We start from the raw sequence: 17,093 nt of genomic DNA on the forward strand, positions 1-17,093 counted from the left end.
ATGCCGAAGGGCAGTACATTGTACTGGTAGTGAACTGTTATATTGTCCCTGAGGACTGCAAACGGCAGGAACTTCCTGTGGGACGGATGAATCAGCACATGGTAGTACGCATCTTTTAAATCTATGGTCGCCATGACGAAGTCTTTCCCTATTAGGGGAATAGCTGATTTTATAGACTCCATCTTGAATACAGACTGTATTTGATGTGATGGTTTAGGGACTTCAGGTTGATTATGATGCGTGGAGTCCCTGATGGTTTCCGTATCAGGAATATTTTTGAGTAGTGACCCATCCCCTCCCCGCCAGGGGGGACCAGAGACACCACTCCCGAATTTAGAAGGTTTTTTAGGCCGACCAGTAGGAGTTCCTGAGCCCCCCCCCCCCCCAAGAAGGAAGGGACGTGACCCTCAGGATCTGAGGGGGGCGACTCGAATTCCAATAGAAGACCCTCCTCGATGGTATCGAGGATCCACTGGCAGGAAGATACTGCCTGTCACTGGGGAAAGAAATTCGAGAGAGACGTCCCCCTACACGGACCAAGTCATTGCCTGTCCTGCTGCTGGTGTTGTTGCTGGGGTACAAGGATGTTGCGACCCTTGCCGCCTTTAGGATAGCTCCAGCACCCAGATTTTCCCTTTCCTCTATACTGTGAGGGGCGACTTTGGGAAGGCCGAAAGGAACGTTTCTTAGCTTGTTTCTGTTCGGAAAGGGTTTTCTTCCTGTCTGAGGCCGTTTCCAGGATTTCATCCAGGGCTGGGCCAGATACATATTTTCCTTGGAATGGAATGGAACAGAACTTAACTTTAGAGGTGACGTCCCCACTCCATGTTTTGAGCCATAGTGCACGGCGAGCAGTATTGGATAGGACAGCTGCTCTGGCCGCGTTCCGGACTGACTCAGCCGAGGCGTCCGCTAAGAAACCTGTGGCTTTTTGAAGGAGAGGGATGGAGTCTAGCAGGTCTGCCCTGGACGTGCCCTGAGACAGATGTTCCTCTAGTTGGGTCAGCCATTTGAAGAGGGATCTGGCCACACAAGTTGAAGAAATATTGACTTTGAGAGAGGCAGAGGAGGTTTCCCATGATTTTTTAAAGGACGCTTTCCATTTTTCGGTCTAATGGATCCTTTAATTGGGACGAGTCCTCAAAGGGAAGTGAGGTTTTCCTCACTACCCTTGCCACCTGGATGTCCACCTTAGGGACTTCCCACTCAAATCCTTCACCCTCTAGCGGAAATCTATGTTTTAATTCCTAAGGGGTGGTGAGACGATTTTTCCGGGGATTACCATTCCTGTCCTGTCTCTAATGACCTCATGAACAGGAAATCCAGTCTCCTTTTTTGATCTAAGGCCCCTAAACATTTTGTCCTGAACAGAACAGGGAACCTCCACTTCCTCCAGCGCCATAGTGCCTCTAACTGCGTCCAGTAGTTCCTCTAAGTTTTCCGAGGAAAAATAATATCTACCGGTTTCTACTTTTTTGGCAGGCCCTACGTATGCCAATTCCTCAAAATAATCAGAGGCTGAGCTACTAGCGTCCATAGAGTCCACATCTGAATCTAATTCTTGAATTTCTCTCTTCTTAGGGGGGGGGGGCTGGAGGAGGAATAGACAGGCAGGGCAGCAAAAGAAGCTTGGACCTCCTGTCTAACAACCTGGACCTCCTGTTTATCTGAGCTTCTCGATCAGTGAGGGGTTTTCTTCTCTAATTATTTTATCCGTACAGGGCTGACACAACTTATAGGATGAGGACAGTTTTTTTTGTACAGATGCCACATCTACGGAGCTGGTCTTTATCCTTCTTAGAAGCGGGGGCCTTGTCTTCCTAAGAAAGGGGAAGAGAAGGGAACCCATCTAACTAGAAGGAGGGGAGATCTAGTGTCATCTAAAAAAGAAGGCTGAGAACCCCATAGTGACCACCCAGGTACTACTCACTGTCGCCGAGGGCATGCTGGGCTCTGCAGATGCAGGGATACTGGACCTGTCACCTTCCATGGTGGGAATAGCCTTACGTTTTGGAGTCTTCAGGCGGGTCCCCTCCCCTTTCCGGTCACTTAAGGGCCAATCCAAGGTTGGTATGGGCCTTGACGGTCTTGGATCGAAACATTCAGCGTCCCACGTGTAACGCCCAGACCAGAGCGATGGGACCCGCGGTGACGTCACCCGGCGCGCGCGCTCAAACCATCTGTCGGCTCCCGAGCGCTCCACCACACGCGCCTCAGCGTGGAACGGTCAGGCCGGAAGCGGCAGGGCCCGCGGCGACGTCACTTCCGGCGCATGGGCGACGATGCCACCGCGCGCGCTCACCCAGGTCGCCAGGAAAGAAGAGATGCTGGAGAGCAGGAACGGCCTCCGGCATGAACGATCCCCTAGGCTTGCTTTACCCTGTGTGGGGAGCAGGAAGCCAGAATGGTCCCAAAGGGAGCAGCATGGAGGGAGGAGGGAGCACCCCGACCGACCACTGCCCAGCAAGTACAGGTAAAATACAGCGCTGCCCTGCCGCCCCGACAGCACTGCAGGATCTCTCCATGCCCCAAGGGGGATTGGAAAAACACTGGGGATTGACGGTGAAGAGGGGCTTTTAAACTGTATGTTCCTGTCCCCCAATAGGGCGTGGACAACATCCTCCAATGCTGTCGTGGAAGGCGTATTGAGAAATTGTTGATAAAAAGTGATAACAATGCAGATAAAAATCGTCCAAGTTTTCTGGACGGCCCCGACCTTAGGCTGAATTCTGATTTCCAAAGTTTATAAACTGACCATAAATTTCACTATTTGACTGAGCTAATCTAGGTAAGAGGCATCCAAAAGTAAAACAAAAAGCAAGTAACAAGAATTGTTAAGGCAACGTGCATCATGATTCACTGGTACAACACTATGTATTCACCCTGGCAACATTTTATCCATATCATAGGAATATGGCCATCATGAGGATACCACAGTCTATATGGTATTACTGCCTGGTTTTGCTACATGGTACAGATATAAACCTACTGGATGGAAGGCCAATATACAGTGGGGAAAATAAGTATTTGATACACTGCTGATTTTGCAAGTTTTCCCACCTACAAATAGTGGAGAGGTCTGTAATTTTTATCGTAGGTGCACTTCACCTGTGAGAGACAGAATCTAAATATAAAAAAAAACAGAAAAATCAAATAAGTATTTGATCCCTTACCAACCAGCAAGAATTGACTCTCACAGACATGTTAGTTTTTCTTTAAAGAAGCCCTCCTACTCTGCACTCATTACCTCTGTTTGAACTCGTTACCTGTATAAAAGACACCTGTCCACACAATACATCACACTCCAACCTATCTACCATGCCCAAGACCAAAGAGCTGTCGAATGACACCAGGGACAAAATTATAGACCTGCACAAAGCTGGGATGGGCTACAGGACAATAGGCAAGCAGCTTGGTGAGAAGGCAACAACTGTTGGCACAATTATTAGAAATGGAATATGCAAATTGCCTCTTCAGAGAAAGAGAGGACTTGAACTCTATAGCGCCACTTATTGGAAGCAGCAATCCTACAAGTCATAATCAACCCTTTAATGAGTCGTGCAATATGACTTAGGATAAGAGCCAAATCAGAATCTCAATTTGCAGACAGCCCGAAACACAGTGTCTGCAAATTGAGATTCTGCTTTGGCTTTTATCATAAGTCATATTGCACGACTCGTTAAAGGGTTGATTATGACTTGTAGGATTGCTGCTTCCAATAGGTGGCGCTATAGAGTTCAAGTCCTCTTTTTCTCTGAAGAGGCAATTTGCATATTAAATTTCCCTGAAGAGCATTGCACGGCGAATAAGCCTCCTTACCTTGACAAGCCAGAGCCGGTATGTCACTCTCCACAAGGAGAAACATTACCCCTTAGACCTTAGAAGATGGAAGAAACATGAGATCGCTCACGTCACTCTTCCTCGGTCTGGGGCTCCATGCAGGATCTCGGCTCGTGGGGTAAGGATGATTCTGAGAAAGTCAGGAATCAGCCCAGAACTACACGGGAGGACCTGGTCAATGACCTGAAGAGAGCTGGGACCACAGTCTCAAACATTACCATTAGTAACATACTACGCCATCATGGATTAAAATCCTGCAGGACACGCAAGGTCCTGCAGGACACGCAAGGTCCCCCCGCTCACGCCAGCACGTGTCCAGGCCCGTTTGATGTTCACCAATGACCATGCGGATGATCCAGGGGAGGCATGGGAGAAGGTCATGTGGTCAGATGAGAACAAAATAGAACTTTTTGGTATCAATTCCTCTCGCCGTGTTTGGAGGAAGAAGGATTAGTACAACCCCAAGAACACTATCCCAACCATGAAGCATGGTGGGAGACACATCATACCTTGGGGGTGCTTTTCTGAAAAGCGGACAGGATGACTGCACTGTATTGAAGGGAGGATGGATGGGGTCATGTATTGCAAGATTTTGGCAAACAATCTCCTTCTGTCAGTAAGAGAATTGAAGATGTGTCGTGGCTGGGTCTTCCAGCATGACAATGAAGAGAAACACAAAGCCAGGGCAACTAAGGAGTGGCTCCGTAAGAAGTATTTTAAAGGTCCTTGAGTGGCCTAGCCAGTATCCAGTCCTGACCCCAAATAGAAAATCTTTGGAGGGAGCTGAAATTCAATGTAGCCCAGTGACAGCCCCGAAACCTGAAAGATCTGGGAGAAGATCTGTATGGAGGAGTGGGCCGAAATCCCTGCTGCAGTGTGTGCAAACCTGGTCAAGAACTACAGGAAACGTCTGACCTCTGTAATTGCAAACAAAGGTTTTTGTACCAAATATTAAGTTCTGTTTTTCTATTGTATCAAATACTTATTTCATGCAATAAAATGCAATTATTTAAAAATCATACATACAATGTGATTTTTTTCTTTTCTTTTTAGATTCTGTCTCTCACAGGTGTAGTGTACCTACGATAAAAATTAGGACCTCTCCATTCTTTGTAGGTGGGAAAACTTGCAAAATCAGCAGTGTATCAAATAATTATTTTCCCCATTGTAGATGCATTCACATATATGCCGATAAAATAGTTTTGGAGGTGTGGTCCATGGATTTCGTGGGGTGTGGATTAGTACGCAGAATATTTCTTCTGAAGGCACACCCTAACGAAATAGGCTGCACACACCCATGTAACATCTCATGGTATAAAAATGATTAACAATCTACATTTGCTAATGAATTGGCCCCATTGCAAAAACTACGTATACAAGAGCCAGTGATGCCGTATGGAAGAACATCAGCACAATGGCATTTTATAGCAACCACTTTAATCCAAATCTGTTAGAGATGAAAACTATGCCCCTAAGAACTTGTGCAGATGACAATTAAATCGAACAGGTGCTAGCCGAGGTTTTGATGGATCACACTTGTACCAATGTTATTCTTTGTGGTCGTGCAGATGTTCAATTTTGATCCGAGGGTTGGATCAAAATCAGCAATGCAAGTTTATGGGTCCTTGGAAAACATTGGACTGCACTCAGATGACATCAGAGTGCAGTCTGATTTTCAAGGACTGACTGAAGGGGGAGACTTTTTTCCTTTCTTCTTCTTCTTTCTCCAACTCTGAGAAAAATGGATCAGACTCTGATCAGAGTCCAATTAGCACAATTGGACCGGGCGTGTGACCTTAGCGTTCCCTTAATCCCAGTTGTTGACAGCAGTTCCCAGGCAAAATGCCACTAAGGCCTCATTCTGATTTTTCTGATAAATTACAATCAGGGTTTTAGATCTGTGTTTGGCTAGTTTGTTAGTTTTTACCATCCTTGTTTAATCAGTGATTAAGTGACAAAAGACTGAACACGCGCACAGCATGATGTTTTTACATCTACGTACATATGCAAATTCTTTTTTAACATTCATTAAGCGCTTTCTCAAGCCAGTTACTGAGCGGACCCACCTGGAAAAGACTTGGTGTGCACATACCCTACGGCCACTTTCACACTATAGTGTTTTGGTAATTTTTTTGCACAAGTATTTGGAAGCCAAAATATGAAGCTGCTCCAAAATACAGAAGAGGTGTAAGTGCTTCCATAATGATTCTCTCCCCATTTCACTCCTGGATTTGGCTTACAAATACTGATGTGTGAAAGTGATCTATGGCAGAGTTTAGATAGACAAGGTATCTTATCAGTCATCAACATATGCAACATTATGCAATGAATAAGATTTCTTGGCAGTAAACGACAAAACGTTAAAAAAAAAAAAAAAAAAAAAAAGATACATTTAATTTAATTCTTTAGACTTAATTATCAAGTATTACGGCCATTTCTTTACACAGATTCCTTCAATTTCAAATCAAAAGTTTGGCAAAACAATGTCTGCATTATAGTTTTGGGCGGAATGATCAAATAACCACATTGTAAGCAAGTGTGTGATTTATTAGATCTAGGAAAAAAACATGTTGCTTTGCCTTTGGCTACAACATGGTATTGTAAGATTGACGACTCCTTAGTTGTTACGGTTAGAAGGGGGTCGTCCATTCACACCATATTAATGACCGATCCATGTGTCGGTCATCAATATCATATTGAAGATGGATGTCTGACACGGCCAATAATCAAGTGCGACACCCACAAATCAACAAAATGTTTCACCCAAACTGCTTAAAATAAAAGAACAAAAATTATTGAAGTTGCACAAAATTTTATTTATTTATTTATTTTTTTTCACATTAGTCGCAGATAGCTCCGGCAGGATAGGGCCTGACTAAATCTGCAGCATGTCAATTCTTTCAGTGTTTTTGCTGCAGATTTCACCCATACTAATGAGTGGGGAAAAATCTGCAACGAAAACATGCGCTTTTTGCAGCTGCGTTTTTCCTGCCAAGAGATGCAGAAATTTCTGCAAAAACTGACTTGGTGTGCACACACTCTTAAGCTATGTAAAGACACTAAGTCGGACAATACACTCTTGCAGCTGCAGAACATCTTTAAAACTTAATTAGGTATATTATTAATATATGTAAAAATATAGATGCAAATTATATAATCAAACTGTACCGAGCATGAAGTGTGCTGTAAATTTACAATATAGTATATTGCAACTAGATTATGTTGAAATTTGATCTTTGGACTGCAGGAAAGGGCAGCATTGATGGTCTGGTTACACATCTACACTGCCGGGTGCAATGCTTATAGAAAGGAACATATTGCCCCAGTAACAATAGATTGAAAACGACCTACAAAGCTGATGTGGATTCATTTCACTTTGTGCATTTATTTTATTTTTTTTTACTGCAATGCCAAGAAGATTGAAGCAATATTTCTTCCTCACTGGTAACGCCTCCTTTCATATAAAATTCTCAGAGATCTATGTCCGGCCCACAGATCTTAACAGCTTATTTACAGATAAAGAAAAATGTGGATTTCTCTGGAATAAGACATCGGATTGCAGATATCAAGGCATCGTTTAATTCAGCTCCCCATGACCTACACGCCCATATAGACGGTTGATCCTGCTGACAGATTCACTTTAAATGAATGTTCAACTAAGCCATTTCCCCAACTCCCCTTAAAATATACTGTACGTTTACGACTATAGCCATAAGGTGCCACAGACATCTGACACGGCTTATCTTCTGAGGAATAATACATTGAGCTGGATAAAACAAAAAAAATAAATAAAAAAACCACGTGCACTAGATCTTTGTGTCTCCTTACAGAACATCATGAGACAGACTGCTCCTTACAGAATAAATAGTTTGTTGATCCTGCAGAGATCGCAAGCTCTGCAGACTATTATCCTTTGTACAATCACTTTCACCATAGGCATCAAAGCTGCTTGCTGTTCTGACAAAAGTATTTTCAAGTTATGTTCAAGTAGAATGCAATTATTGTTTAATTAAAGGTTATGTAGCATAGCTATAAACTCAATGTGTTCTTTTTTTTTTTTTTTTATTCACCATCTGTAAAATTTCCGACCAGTCAGTGGATAAAAAGACTCATGTAATTTACCCAACTTCGTTACAATAAATTAACCTTGAGGATTATGCTACATACTGACATTGGTGTATTATGGATCGGCCTCGGTCTCCTGACCTGGACTCCCCAGCTCCATAGGCATAGATGGGGGGGGGTGTTGGGTTCAGGTCAGGGACCCGTGACCGGTCGGGGCATCATGCATTCAGGTAGCAGCCGTGATCAGCAGCGCTCTAGTGACGCTGTGATTTCCAAATTGCCCATGAAAAAAAATAATTTTATTTTGGAGAGGTAACGACTTTTTCCACCAGCAAGACTGCATGGCCATAACAGAGAGATTTTGCAGGATGAAGCAGAACCGCAAAATCAGATTTATTAGGCAATTTGGGAACCACAGAGGCACCTTGCCTTACCATAGTGCCAGATCACATATGGACCAGCCGCAGGTCTCCTATCACCAATTCTACAGCTTCATTCAGACATTCGTGTTGTATCCACTTTTTTTTTTTCCCCCCTTTTCACAGACACAAAACGTACCCATTATAATCTATGGCGCAATTCACATGTTCGTGTTATTTTTCACAGACAGTGTGTCTGTGCAAAACTCACAGGAACAGGTCCCTTTTTTTCCCAGTATAACAAATAAAATGGGTCCGTGAAAAAAAACGTACAGCACATGGATGGCATCAGTGCCCCATCCCGGTGCTGTCGTTATTCAACATTGCAAAGTATTGGAGAAGCTTTATCATTTATTTATCCATCCGTGAAAAAAAAAAAAAAAAAAAAAAAAAATTATATATTATATATATATATATATATATATATATATATATATATTTATTTATTATAAAAGGACACAGTACCATTTATTTCACGTAAATGTTTAAACATGTAAGTGTGAATGAGGCCCTAGACATATATACAGGCTGTTGAGCTCTAGTCCATGCATGAGTGAATCCTATCTAAAGACTTTGCCCAGGATAAGAAAACTATGGCTGCTTTCTTCCCAAACAGTGCCACCCCCTGTCCACAGGTTTCAAGTGGTATTGCAGCTCAGCCTCTTACTTTAGTAAAGATGAGCTGTAACACCAGGCATAACCCATGGAAGAATGTTGTGTATTTCATGTCTAAAATTTATCAGTTTTGCCACCGGAAAAATATACATCTTTGTACCGTACTAACCAGTAGATAGACCATCAACCACTGAGGTCTCTCAAATCTTAATATTTTTCAGTTTTGCCATAAATGCTCTCGAAATGTCTATATACGTAGAATAGGTTGCCCGTCTGCAACATAGTTACACTATTCCTGTTTACTTGAAAACTTTAGTTGCAACTTTTTGCCTTGCTGTAGTAGAAGGCTAAACACCTACCATGAGCTTTTGATGTTGCAGATTTTCTGCACCCATTATGTAAAATAAGTTACTTGCGTCCTTACCCCTAAGATTGCATTTTTTTCAATAATAAGCAACTTCAAAAAGCGACCAAAAAGGCATTGGGAGCACAGCCTAATAATATGGACTCATGCATGCACATGACAAAGGTATTGATGGTGGGAGAAGTCATCGTTTAGTGTTTACAATAACACAGACCCTTTGGCTGTGTGCCCACGTAGCGTTTTTCAAGCGTATATGCTGCGGAATTTCCGCAGCGTAAACGCTTGAAAAACGCATGTAGATCCGCACCCCATGGTCCCCAATGGCATTCCGCAATGTCAATGCCCATGCTGCGGATTTTTCCGCAGCGTATATGCTGCAGTCAAAAATCCGCAGCATGTTCATTAATTTTGCGGAAGCGCTGCGGAATCAATGTGCGGATGGTACCCAAGTCTGGAGGAGAGGAGACTCTCCTCCAGACCTGGGTACCAAAGAACCTGTAAAAAAAAGAATAAAATAAAGTTTATACTTATCTTCTGATGTTTTCCCTCCGTCGCGCTGTTGTCTGAAGGACCTGCCACGTCATTGAGTCATGTGACCCACCACATGACTCAATGACGTCACCGCAGGTCCTGCACACAACAGCGTGAGCCGCTCAAGACTCCGGACGGGGCAGAGAATGCATCAGAAGGTGAGTATAAAGTTTATTTTTTTATTTTTTACCATTCTGAACAAGTTGTCAAGCACTTTTCCAAGTGATGCTTGGAGAAGTGCTTGATAACCCGCATGCGGAAATGCATGCAAAGACGCCTCACAAACGCTTCTACCTGGCGGGAAAACCGCATGTAATATCCGCATGCGATTTTCCCGCCAGGGAGAAGCGTAAAAAATATGCTTCAGGTCCGCAACGTGGGCACATAGCCTTTATATAATTTTTGGCACTGCACATTGAGCCGATGACCTATTACACATAAAAAAAATGCAATGAATAAGGAGTACGGCAATTCATAGGAAGCCATAAAGTAGTAATAATGCAATCCACAAACCTTTCTGAGACTTGCAACAAGTTCCAGTATCATCCTCAGAGTATTTATTCTCTGGACAGTAAGGGTTTGGCAGTCTGGGGTGCCCTCCTGCCCAGCGAGCTGCAGGCACCACACCAGCTGCCCCTGTCAATTGCACTGTGCAAACTCCACACAAGCTGAAAAAGTTCAGGACAGTGAAGTAAATAGCAAATCCCTTTAAAAAAAAACAAAAAAAACACGCAACCGAAAATCTATAACCAGGCAGCCCAAGGGGGTGCACAACTGGGGCCCACACCCTGAGCGGCTACTAGCAGAGATCTCCCCAGCCACAACTCCCAGTCCATAAAAAAAACAACAACTTGTTTTCTGACTTTGTTTAACTCCATAGAGTCGTCACTTCCTCGTATTCGGTTCTCGCCTCCCCCTCCTCCTGTGCTAAAATGAAAGCACAGGAATCTGAGTGCTGCAGGCATTGCCCTGACTTGCTGACGGTTGCATAGACTTTGTTACAGGAGCCATGGAGAATGAGGACCCCTCTGTCACCACTCTAAGGTGAATAAGTTTGTAAGAAGGTCGAATAGTTTATTGCGAAGTTTGGTTTTAAAAGTAAAAAAAAAGTTAGATAAACTTGAAAAAAATAAAATAAACTTGCAGGCAGCTGTAGGGACACGTGCAGACACAGACAGCCAAAACGCCCTGTGCAAGAACATTATAAGGGCCACTTGGCCTCCAGTTATCAAGCAATAGGGGCATGTTCACACGTGACAGATTTTGTGCAAAAAAACATGCATAGAGATACCGGCATCAGTAAATCAGCACCAAACAACAGATTTTGTGTAACTGCAGAAAAAAACAGCATGTAAAATAAAACAAACATTATACTTATCTCTTCCACCCACTTTGACTGGAACCAACAGTTTTAACCCAACCCGGCCTCCTGTGATAATTTCTCATCCCATGCAACTGCTGCAGCCATATACACTGCTCAGAAAAATAAAGGGAACACTCCAATAACTCATCCTAGATCTGAATGAATGAAATATTCTCACTGAATACTTTGTTCTGTACAAAGTTGAATGTGCTGACAACAAAATCACACAAAAATCATCAATGGAAATCAAATCTATTAACCAATGGAGGCCTGGATTTGGAGTCACCCCCAAAATTAAAGTGGAAAAACACACTACAGGCTGATCCAACTATGATGTAATGTCCTTAAAACAAGTCAAAATGAGGCTCAGTATTGTGTGTGGCCTCCACGTGCCTGTATGACCTCCCTACAATGCCTGGGCATGCTCCTGATGAGGTTGACACTTAGTTTAAATAATACTAATAAAAAAAGTTAGAAATCCAGTAAAACATCTTCATTATTAAGTCGGCCTAGCATTACATTTTTGTAATTTAAAAAAAAAATACAAAAAAACAACAACACAGAAACAGGTACAGATTTACCTTCTGTTACCCTCATGGATCCATTACTGGCTGCACCAATTGTCAATATTGGCTCCGGATTCAGTGATGTCATGGAACCGCTGAAGCCTGTGACTGACTGCAGTGGTCAGGGCCTGGAATGGCATGTCATGTTTCTCTGTATGTTACTGTAAAAGATGATTATTTGTACACTATAGGGGCCAACAGAAGAAACCACACAAGGTACCATCAAACCTGAGGCCCATAAACATACAATCTTGTGATATTTTTGCACCCAGTATACAAATGAGGGCATGTCAGTGACTCGCCCCCAGGGCCGTGGGGTACTCGGCAGCCGGGCCCTGTGGCTGCTTGCGGGGGTTATCAGGGTGGCTGGCCCGGTCCGTGAACCAGGGCGGTCAGTGCAATGAAAGGGGGATATTTTATAGGGGATTTGTCGTGACACCACCTGTGGTGTCTGGTGAGGATCACCAGCTCTGCAACAGTCCTCTGAGGCAGGTGATAGGGCAGCTAGAGATGGAACGGCTCCCCACAGGTGGAGCAGGCCTCAGGGCAGTGTAAATGAATGAATGGAGGTGCGCTGGGCGTTGTAGTGCAGGGAGGGAAATGGCGCCAGTGAAAGAAAGGGACGGAGGCAGTCCGATGCAGTCATCCAAGATTTACTCACAGTTCTTAGACAATCCACAGGTGCACAGTACTGGTGCAAGCCTCCCACGTCGCACTGCGTTCACCGGGCAGGGGTTCAGTCCTTCCTCAGGCAGCTTGGGTGTACCTGGCAGAACCCCACTTTCTTATGTACCTTTCTAGACCGATTTCACGCTGGGTCTTTCTCCCTCCTGCCTTGCGCTGCGCTTCCCACTGTGAATCCTGTTCGGGTGCTGTGAGGTCCCCCCTATCCATCAGAGTTGCTCAGACCCGCTTGACCTTACTTGGATTGGAGTGGGGGTTTGGCTAATGGCTATAGAAGTCAGAAGCCTCCGGTTTTTCCAGCAGATACTTGAAGCTGCACGACTGGGCCAGGGGCCGGTCCCCTTCTTGCGGCCTAGATCCTCCTGACACTTGGCAGGTTCGGGGTGTACGAGTGCCGCCTACACTCGCCGTACCCCCTAGGATCCCTTCTGCAGAACGGAGCCTACTCCCTGCTCCCCTCCTGGTCCTCTGTCCTAGGCCCCTGTGGTGGAGCAGAGCTCCTAGAGAGACTCTGCTCCCGAACTGTTCCTACTGACACACTGTCCTCCAACTCAACTCCTTACGTTAAGATGTCTACCCTTTATATATCTACTGTATGAGTGCTCCCATGAACTACTTCCTCCACCCACACCCACTACTGGTTCCCCCTGCCTTTGGGTTCCCCCCACCTCAGCCAGGGTCAGGGCTCTGCAGAAAACTACATTGCGTCTTGCCCCTCCTGCTGGTCTGGAGTAGTGTAGTGTTGGATGCAGGTGTTGGGGTTCCGTGCAGAACTCCCTCCTTACCTGAGAGGAGATAGCACACCTCTGGGTGAGGTGCAGTACCTCTGCGGCGACTGAACCCTCAGGGGCGCCACATTAGTGCCACTGATCTTGCACACTGGTGTCCTGGTAATCGCTTTGCATGTCCAATGTGCGGCCCAATTGCTTATTTGTAATAGTGCCTTCTTCCACATATGGGGAGACTTACTGCACAATTACTACTTGCAACTTTTTAATTACAGTTTTATACAGTCAGATGGCACAGATTTCAATCACTCAAACCCAGTCTAAATTTATGGTGGTCCAATTGTGAGCGTAATGTCTGTACACCCAGCACCTTCCATCAGGTCTGTCTTAAAAGTTTCTTTCCCCTTGCATCCTTGTTGCTGTTCACAGGCTTGCATTGTAAGCAGTGCACAAGCCCACGCAGCCTCCCACTGCTTTTCCGAGGGTGTTTCTGCAAGCTGCTCTATACTTTCCCCTTTATCAAGTGGCTGCTGGTTCTCACCACACTGTACTTCAAAACACAAGGGTGTACAGTGAAGGGACTGCTAACACCACTGCTGCCTGTGACCACTAGGGGGAGCAGTGCCCAATATGTAAACACATAGGTGCAATCTCCATACACTTTTAGGGGGCTCTATAACTTTATGTTGTGGTCATAAATTGCAGAAAAAAATAAATATATAGATGAATGTTGGATGAAGCTGTCAATTTTTGGTGTGGCCAACCATCTAGTGTGTAAGCGAGAGACCAATATACTCATGTGGAACGTGGAATAGGGTTGGTAACCATTTATTACTAATTTGGAGTTTATACTTTTTGGAGAATTCTGTTCCGGACTCTTTTAAAAAGGTCCAGCATTAAAAACAAAAACATAAACCAGATTTACATTTAAGAGATTAAAAAAAGATATATACACACCCATACATTATATATATATATTATCCGAGCATAAGGCTTCAGTCAAATGGCTAGTATGCGGATGCATTTTTTGCATCTGTATAGTGGCTAGTTGATCTCAGAAATTTTGCATTCCAACAGTAAAAGGCTACGTTCCCACAATGAGTTTTTGATGTTGCAGATTTTCTGCACCCATTAAGTAAAATAGGTTTTCTTGTATTTATTTTAAAAAATACACAGCGTAAAAGTCACCAAAAACTCATTGCGGGAACACAGCCTACCACAGACGCTAAAATAGAATTGTTGCCTGAACAATGTCTAAACTTTATATATTTTTTTTAATTGATTTGCATTTGTATTGACCACTCTTATAGCATAACTCTAATGACTATAGATGTACAAGTTTGTAGAATTTTTCGGCATCCACACTGCAAATTACAAACGTTTCTTTTTTTTTGTTTTAATAGTTTCAAAGAATTTTCGCACTTATTGTGAATACAAACAAGTTTGTAGGTAAATACCTTCCGGAGTGATCTTGCATCTTCTGAGAGTCAGACGACTGATCACTGACTACTAACCACTCCCTTGGGCCACATATACTCGTATTAGGGCACAAAGGTGAAATTATTCTTCAGGGATGGATTCACACTCGCTATTTTAACCACTGTTTTTAATGCAGATATTCCCTTCCGTACAAGCGACTGATAATTTTTACATTTCCATTCACATGAATTCACAGGAAGGAAAAAAAAAAAAAAAGCATGCATTTGAAAATTCACAGCACGTCCACCAAGACTATAGTGCGGATATTTTGCATAAATCCTGACAATCACAAGCATTTACCTACCCACATAATAACCTCAGTGACTGATAACCCACAGAATAATGAGAGGGACTTTCCAAGCGTCCCAATGAGAGCCCTTTTTTCTAGGCTGGCCAGCAATTACACACTTCCTCTTTACACAGTTGCTGTTCCTCTGCTTTCAATTGCTGTTGCAACTTAGGTTTGTGAAACTCTTCATCCTTTGATACATTTTGACAGTTTTGTAAATAAATATGTTCATAGACCTCCATTAGAGGGGTTTACAGGATTGAAAACTAAACTATAGAGCTTTTAAATGCAGCACCAAGGCAATTGTGCAAAAAAAAAAAAAGTCAAAGGCAAAAAAATTTGGGTGGAAAATCTGCAACAGATTTGTTTGTGTGCATGTAGGCTAAGGTTATGTGCACACAATCAGGATTTGCTTGCAGAAATTTCTGCAACGTTTCTGCACCTATTAACAGCAAAAACGCTGTGGAAAATCCACAGCGTTTTCAATGCATTTTTGCCTGCGGATTTGCCATGCGCTTTTTCCAATGCATTGTATAGGAAAAACGCACAAAGAATGGACATGCTGCTACTTTTTCTGCACATTAAATTCTGTAAAGAAAAATCCAGCTCGTGCACAGATCTTGAAAAAACTCATAGGAAATGCTGAGATAAGGTTTACAATGCGTTTTTGGGGCCAATTCCGCGCAGATTTACTGCATCAAAAGCGCACTGTGTGCACATAGCCTCACGGTTGATTTACACACTGCAGATTTTATTGCCAAAATGTCAGTGTTTGGGTATGTGCCCACGTAGCGTTTTACAAGCGTATTTGATGCGGAATTTCCGCAGCGGAAACGCTTGTAAAACGCTTGGTAATCCGCACCCCATGGTCCCCAATGAGTTTCCGCAAGTTCTATGCCCATGCTGCGGATTTTTCCGCAGCGTTTTTGATGCGCACAAAAATCCGCAGCATGTTAATTAATTTTGCGTTTCCGCATGCGGAATTGCCTTTCCAATGCAACAAAAAACGCAAGGCAATTCCGCATGTGGAAAACGCGCGATAAACGCTTGCGGAATTCCGCATGCGTTTTTCTGGGAAAGGACATGCAGAAGGTCAAGTCTCCTCTTTACTCTCCAAATCACACCTCACCACCTGCGAACTTGACCCAATCCCATCCCACCTCATCACTAACCTCACCTCAGTCTTCATCCCAACCCTAACCCACCTCTTCAATCTATCACTAACAACCGGAGTCTTCCCCTCATGTTTCAAACACGCCGCAATCACACCCATCCTCAAAAAGCCCTCCCTTGACCCTTCCTCTCTGACCAGCTACCGCCCCATATCACTTCTCCCCTTTGCCTCAAAACTTCTAGAACATGTCCACCTTGAACTGTCCTCCCACCTCTCCTCCTGCTCCCTCTTCGACCGTCTACAATCTGGCTTCCGACCGCATCACTCGACTGAAACTGCCCTGACCAAAGTCACAAACGACCTACTAAATGCCAAATCCAAGCGACACTACTCCATCCTCCTCCTTCTGGACCTGTCATCTGCCTTTGACACAGTGGACCATTCCCTCTTACTCCAGATTCTCTCATCTCTTGGCATCACGGACTTGGCTCTATCTTGGATCTCCTCATACTTAACAGACAGGACATTCAGCGTCTCCCACTCACGCACCACCTCCTCATCTCGCCCCCTATCTGTCGGTGTCCCCCAAGGTTCAGTTCTAGGACCCCTGCTCTTCTCCATCTACACCTTCGGCCTGGGACAGCTCATAGAGTCTCACGGCTTTCAGTATCACCTCTATGCTGACGACACACAGATCTACCTCTCTGGACCCGATATCTCCTCCCTACTAACCAGAATCCCACAATGTCTGTCCGCCATCTCATCCTTCTTCTCCGACAGGTTTCTAAAACTCAACATGGATAAAACAGAGTTCATCATCTTTCCACCCTCTCATTCACATCCCCCATCCGACCTATCCATCAACGTCAATGGCTGTTCACTCTCCCCAGTCCCACAAGCTCGCTGCCTTGGGGTAACCCTGGACTCTGATCTCTCCTTCAAGCCACATATTCAAGCCCTTTCCACCTCCTGCCGACTCCAACTCAAAAACATCTCCCGGATCCGTGCATTCCTCAGCAAAGACTCTGCAAAAACA

At 44.1% G+C, this 17,093-nt stretch overlaps 1 protein-coding gene across 1 annotated transcript in view; it reads right to left on the reverse strand.

The window, feature by feature from the left end:
• Positions 1-10,746, reverse strand: part of MIDEAS (mitotic deacetylase associated SANT domain protein) — a 103,396-nt gene extending 92,650 nt beyond the window's left edge. Inside the window, exon 1 of the mRNA XM_073638844.1 lies at positions 10,348-10,746. The gene's annotated coding sequence lies outside the window, so the exon portion shown is untranslated. The remainder of the gene's footprint in view (positions 1-10,347) is intronic.
• Between the last annotated feature and the right edge of the window lie 6,347 nt (positions 10,747-17,093).

The sequence above is a fragment of the Phyllobates terribilis genome, unplaced genomic scaffold (assembly GCF_046119375.1).
Source record: "Phyllobates terribilis strain yellow unplaced genomic scaffold, ASM4611937v1 Scaffold_7__3_contigs__length_470593459, whole genome shotgun sequence".
Classification (NCBI taxonomy): domain Eukaryota; kingdom Metazoa; phylum Chordata; class Amphibia; order Anura; family Dendrobatidae; genus Phyllobates; species Phyllobates terribilis.